Source organism: Prosopis cineraria, unplaced genomic scaffold (assembly GCF_029017545.1).
Source record: "Prosopis cineraria cultivar Desert tree isolate PC_DT_omini unplaced genomic scaffold, ASM2901754v1 PC1, whole genome shotgun sequence".
Classification (NCBI taxonomy): Eukaryota; Viridiplantae; Streptophyta; class Magnoliopsida; order Fabales; family Fabaceae; genus Prosopis; species Prosopis cineraria.
The window spans coordinates 31787901-31794172 of record NW_026555332.1 but is presented as its reverse complement, the minus strand read 5'-3'; the positions used below and the strand labels follow the sequence as shown (position 1 = coordinate 31794172).

Below are 6272 nucleotides of genomic sequence, written 5' to 3'. Positions count from 1 at the left end.
CCATTTTTTTAGTATTTTTTAAACGATTGATATCTCATACTTTCATATATTCTATAACTTTGATTTACTTTTATTTTGAATACTTCTTATTTATTTCATGATAAAAATTTGGGATCCCATTTGGCAAGAAGTTTAAATATAAGAGGATTTTAATTAATTGATTAATTTGAGTTTGAAATTCATTGATGAAATTGTTAGCTTTCACATCCATTTTTTTGTAAAATCATCTAATACTTTTTTTTTTTCAAATGGGATACCAAGTTCTCACCATTAAATAAATAAATATGATTCAAAATAAGACTAGGAGTATATGAAAGCACGATATATCAATTGTTTGAAAAACATCACAAAAAAGGGGCAGAACAGGTCATTTTACAAAATTAGGAGTGGTTTGCCGCGATCAATAATGCGTTCACCATTGTCGACCACGCTGTGACTAATTTGGTTTGCATAGTAGTCAACATTATACATATAAATGATAGGGATAATTTGCTCTAAATTCTAAAGTTTAGGGTCTAGGATTCAACTCAAGAAATAATTTAGGATCTATGGTATTCATTAACAAATGACACATAACATTTTGATTGGGCCCACTAAATGAACAGTAATGATGTTAAGGGCCCATTAACAATGGGGGTTAATTTTTTATGAATTTAAAAGTTTATGGTCTAAGAGTTCAGTATCTAAGGTACTTTTCACATAATACTTCAGGGTTTAGTATGCTCATTAATCCTTTTCAAAATTTCATTTTCATCTATAAACCCTATGTAAGTAGGAAATTTTATAAATATAGCTCATGTTATGAGATTAAAATAAGCAAATAGTCCAACATCCATTATATTTTACATTATGATTGGTTTATTATATTTGTTAATGATATACTGTTGTATATCAATAATAAATCCCTTATAAATTTTTAAAATTTTAATAATAAATTCCTTGTATCTCAATGATAAACTTCTTGTATATCAATGTTAATTGGTCATGCTCCCAAATTTTCAAAAATTTGATCCATACTTTTTTGACACAAGATTTTTTTTCACTAGTGGGCTAATTTATCCCTCTAAATATAGATGTTATCTAAAAATTGTCCAAGATATCCAAAATAAATTAATGCACACATATGTATTTTAAAATTTTTATTCATATTTAATTTATTTTAGTTTTGCAAACATATTTAAAATATAAATATAAAAGTTGTATAAAGTAATATTTCAAACACATAAAAAAATGTAATGAAATAGGAATGTAATATATTACAAAAAATAAATTAGTCAATATTGTTGCTTATTTTTCTTTGAATGTTATTAATTTGAACACTATTTTTAAATTACATATTTTAATATTGTCATACTTAATTATCTAAAGTTCCTTAAATTGAGGGGGGGAGTGTAGACAATTAGATTATAAGGGAAAATTAATAACTTTAATTTTTTAATATAATTAAAAAATAAAAAATAAAGTATTTTAAATTTTTAATGAAATATTCTTAACGGTATTAAAAACTAGACTAAAAATATAGGTTTTAAATTCATAAAGGAGATCTCTGTAATTTTAGCAAAACGAAAGGTAGTCATTGTAGTTTACTCTGTAATCTAACAAGAGTTTTTAAGATGTCCCGGTATGTGAGTATAATTGAGATGATGTGGGAAGATAGAATTGAATTTCATAAGTAATATACTACTCCGGTTCTAAGGTGCCTTATAGAAATAAAAAAAGGGTCCTAATTATTATAAAATGTCAAACAAAAAAAATAAAAACATAATTTTGGAATATGGAGGATATATGAAGCATACCAAACAAAGTTTAGCTACGAATATAATTCCTCATTACGTGTTTCCATTTCCCACTAGCTGGCAAACAAACCTAAATGCCTTTGCTATCTGGTCTTGCTAATTAATGCGGTTCAAAGTTACGGACTAATACATGAATTGCTTTTTCTACTTACGTAAGTTATCAAGCTTAAAAATATGACTAGACTTTTTGTACAGACGTGTCAAAGAGATTAATTAATCATTGAAAAAAAATTAACGCTAAGTGAAAAAGGTGGATCTAGTTGAACAATCAAAAGTTGTTTGCGCGTGCAAAGGGTGGTGGAACATCGACTTTAAAGTCCTGGCTATTTGATATATAAAAGCAGCACATAGAGCTTGGTTTCTGTGAAAAAGAAAAAGGCATTATTCTATATATCCTCGATCATCAGAAGAGAAGACAAGTTAATTACCTCAAATGGGTCGGAGGTTACTGCAATTTTTTTGGCCATTTCTTGCTTGAAGCATCTTGTTCTTTAATGGCTTCACTCATTCCGAAAAGCGTACGTATATTTTCAACAACTGAATTGTGTTCAGTTATTCTTTCTGGACCAGTCATATAATTTCCAAAATGAACTTTTTAATTATCTTGTTTTATCTTGTAAATGCGAACAAATCAATTAAGTTTTATACCACTGTTTTAAAAACCGGACCGGACCGGCCAGTTGGACCAGTCGGACTGTCGACCGGTTTGGTTTCTGGTCTGGTTCAAAGGAAAAAACCATTTTAAGAGTTGAGCTGATTTGAGCCGTTTCGAACCGGCAGTCGGACCGGGAACCGAAATCAAGCTGGGAACCGGATTCGGTTTTCAAAAACTGGACTATTAAATTTTTTTTTATTTTTTATCAATTTTTTTTAAAAAATGACTAATTTTTTTTAAAAAAAATGACTAATTTTTTTAATCATTTGATATTATATTGAATCATATGGCTTGTTAAGTTATGATAAACTTAAAATATTTGATTTTTTTAAGTTAAATAGCAATTTCATATGTATTTCTTATATTTAAATTATTATATACATATATAATTTTTTTTAAATTAATTAATGGTTTGAACCATGCGAATCGTGAACCGCTAACTTTTCCGGTTCAATGTCCGGTCCGGTTCTGAAAACATTATTTTATACTTATGTTTTACATTTTGTAGCAGTCATTTTATTTCTGACCTATATTCCTTTCTATGTAACGATGTACATGCAGCCCCATATTTCACGTTCATCAAAGAAGCAATGCATGCACCAGCAGAGTCTATGTATGACTACATAATAATAGGAGGAGGAACATGTGGGTGTCCCTTAGCAACAACACTCCCACAAAGAGCTAATGTCCTTGTTCTTGAACGAGGAGGCTCACCCTATACCCAACCTGACAAAATTAACCTCAACAACTTTGTTAATTCCCTCATTGACACCACTCCATCCTCCTTTGCCCAGCAATTCATATCCACGGATGGGGTCCTCAATGCCCGGCCCCGGGCCCTAGGTGGAGGTTCAGTCATAAATGCTGGGTTTTACTCACGAGCTGAGCCCATGTTCGTGAGGGAAGCTGGCTGGGACAAGAGGCTGGTGAATGAGTCGTATGAGTGGGTGGAGAAGGTGTTGGCATTGGAGCCAACGGTGAGGCAGTGGCAATCGGCAGTGAGAGATGGGTTGAAGGAAGTGGGAGTGCTGCCTTATAACGGTTTTAGTTTTGATTATTTGATTGGGACTAAAGTTGGAGGCACCATTTTTGATCACATAGGTCATAGACATACAGCTGCTGATTTGTTAACTTGTACTAATCCTCACTCCATTTTTGTTTACATTCATGCCATTGTGTAAAGGATTTTGTTTCGCCACAGTCCAGGTAATCTAGATTTTCAAGTCTTCATTTGTGTTTTTGTTCTTCACTTGACATTATGAAACATGTTTGATACTTGTATATATATAAATTAAAAATAGTTTACTTATCTTATTTGGTTTCATGTTTGATGGTTTTAATTTGGTTGTTTTTAACATTAAACCAAACGTGTCAAAACAGTAAATTGTTTGATGTTGATATCATATTGTCTTTGATATTTAAATGATAATCTGATATGCTTGAGCAAATCAAAGACAAAAAGTAACTTCAGGGTCTTGACTGTGAATATAAAAAGTGATGTTTTTGGCACAGAGAGTACGAGACCACAAGCCTATGGGGTAATATACAAAGATGAGAATGGAATCATCCATAGGGCATATTTAAAAGGGAAGGGTGAAATAATATTGTCAGCAGGTGCAATAGGAAGCCCACAGATGCTCATGTTAAGTGGAATTGGGCCTGCCCTATCATCTCCAAGCCCTTAGAATTAAAGTGGTATTGGATCAGCCCATGGTAGGGCAACGTATGGCTGACAATCCAGCAAATGTTCTCGTTGTGCCATCTCCTATACCTGTTGAAGTCTCTCTCGTATAAACAGTGGATATCACTAAGTTTGGTTCCTTCATTGAAACTGCTAGTGGGTTGAACTTGGGCCTTTCTTGGCCCCAAAGGCTTCAAAGGATTTTTGAGGTAGTCTCCAACCAGGTTAGTCTTGTAGCATCAAATTATTTTATTTTAGGTTCCAAGTTTATCTTTAAGATGAGAACCTAACTTTTGTTTGTTATTTGAAGACGGGCCAACAATTCATGATTTCCTCGAAGTCAAACAATGTGAATAAGTGGACAACCAACATCAAATCTTTTGCCAATTTAAGTCTTGAAGGAGGAGTCATATTTGAAAAAATAACAGGACCTCTCTCAACTGGTCAATTAGAACTCTTAACTACTAATCCAAACGACAATCCATCAGTCACATTCAACTACTTTAAGGAACCTGAAGACCTTAGGACCTGTGTTGAAGGCATGAGAACAATCATCAATGTGATAAACTCCAAGGCTTTCTCAAGGTTTCGATGCAAGAATATGTCAGTCCAAACCTTAATTGACTTAGTCTTGAGCTTACCAGTGAACCTGAGGCCAAAACATGCAAGTGCTGCCTCCTCTTTGGAGCAGTATTGTATAGACACTGTCCTCACAATATGGCATTACCATGGAGGTTGCCATGTTGGAAAGGTTGTAGATCATGATTATAAGGTTATGGGTGTGGATTCTCTTAGGTCATGTTTGGTACATTCGAATTGGGTTCAAGAGAAATGGAATTGAAATTAGAATCATGCTTTCAATTGTTTAGTATGCATGAATCCAATTCCTTATGGATTTCAATTCTACCAAAATACCTAGAATTCAATTCCATCTCCATCATAATGAAATTGCCACAATTACATGGAATTGTCATAAGTGCCCCACATACACACTCCATCATGATGGTTGAGTTTTTTTTATAAGGGCATTTTGGTCTTTATCTATTTTAAATATATATTTATTAATATTATATTCAGATTCCATTTTCATACCAAACACACTTTTAAAACTCAATTCTATTTCGATTCCGATTCCAATTCTAATTTCGATTCCAATTCCGATTCCATTAAAAACTTTTCTATCATACCAAATGAGACCTTAGAGTTATTGATGGATCAACCTTTTTTGGTTCACCTGGGACCAATCCTCAAGCAACTGTCATGATGCTTGGAAGGTACGTAACTACATTGACATGCTACACACATACTAGTAGATCTGGACAAATATTTCGTGTGTACTATCGATCGAAAACATGCTTTTTGTACATTGTGTTTTATTCTTTTTTCCTAACATTTTGATGAAGAATTGGCTAGGGAATTTATCAACATTTTTGTTCATTTGATAACAGGTACATGGGACAGCAGATTTTAAGGGAAAGGTTTCTTCATAGTGGGTAGAAGAGATTTCCTGAGTCCTTTGCTTTGTTATATATATATATATATATATATGTTTTCATTTTCCAGCATGTTTGATGTGTGTACGCCCCATATTAGTAATTAATTAGAAATAAATTATGTACGTTGTATTCATATATATGTTGTATCATAACTTTCCTTTCTTCCAAAAATATGCATTGGTGTGTTAACTAATAAAATATTCTTGATCATGCGCAACAATCAATTAATGGTTACATTCTTCAAAATTTATTGATATAATATCTAAGATTATTAATCGGACAAATATATGAATCCATAAACCTTCAATCACAAATGCCATAAGAAGTCATTGCTAATTATATAATTCCTAATTGTACGATTAAAATAATTTAACTATTTATAAATCATCAATTGATCAGTAGTATGAATTTTTATTTATAACAATCTTTTAAATTAAAAACACAAAAAACTTGCAATTAGCTTAAGTTACTACTTTTTCCTCTATGCAAGGAGTCCTCTTGCGATCGAATTATTTTCATTGCACAAGAACCTTGAACCTCCATCAAAACGTACTGAGTCATATATATTTGCAAATTACAGGCTTTTTGCCGATTGAGGATCAAGATTTAAGGCGTGATATATATGCCTGAATTTAAAAAGAAAA

At 32.1% G+C, this 6272-nt stretch overlaps 1 pseudogene; it reads left to right on the top strand.

Annotated features, from left to right (window-relative positions):
- Window positions 1-2904: 2904 nt before the first annotated feature.
- On the top strand, window positions 2905-5802 carry LOC129288057 (protein HOTHEAD-like; annotated as a pseudogene).
- The last annotated feature ends 470 nt before the right edge of the window (window positions 5803-6272 follow it).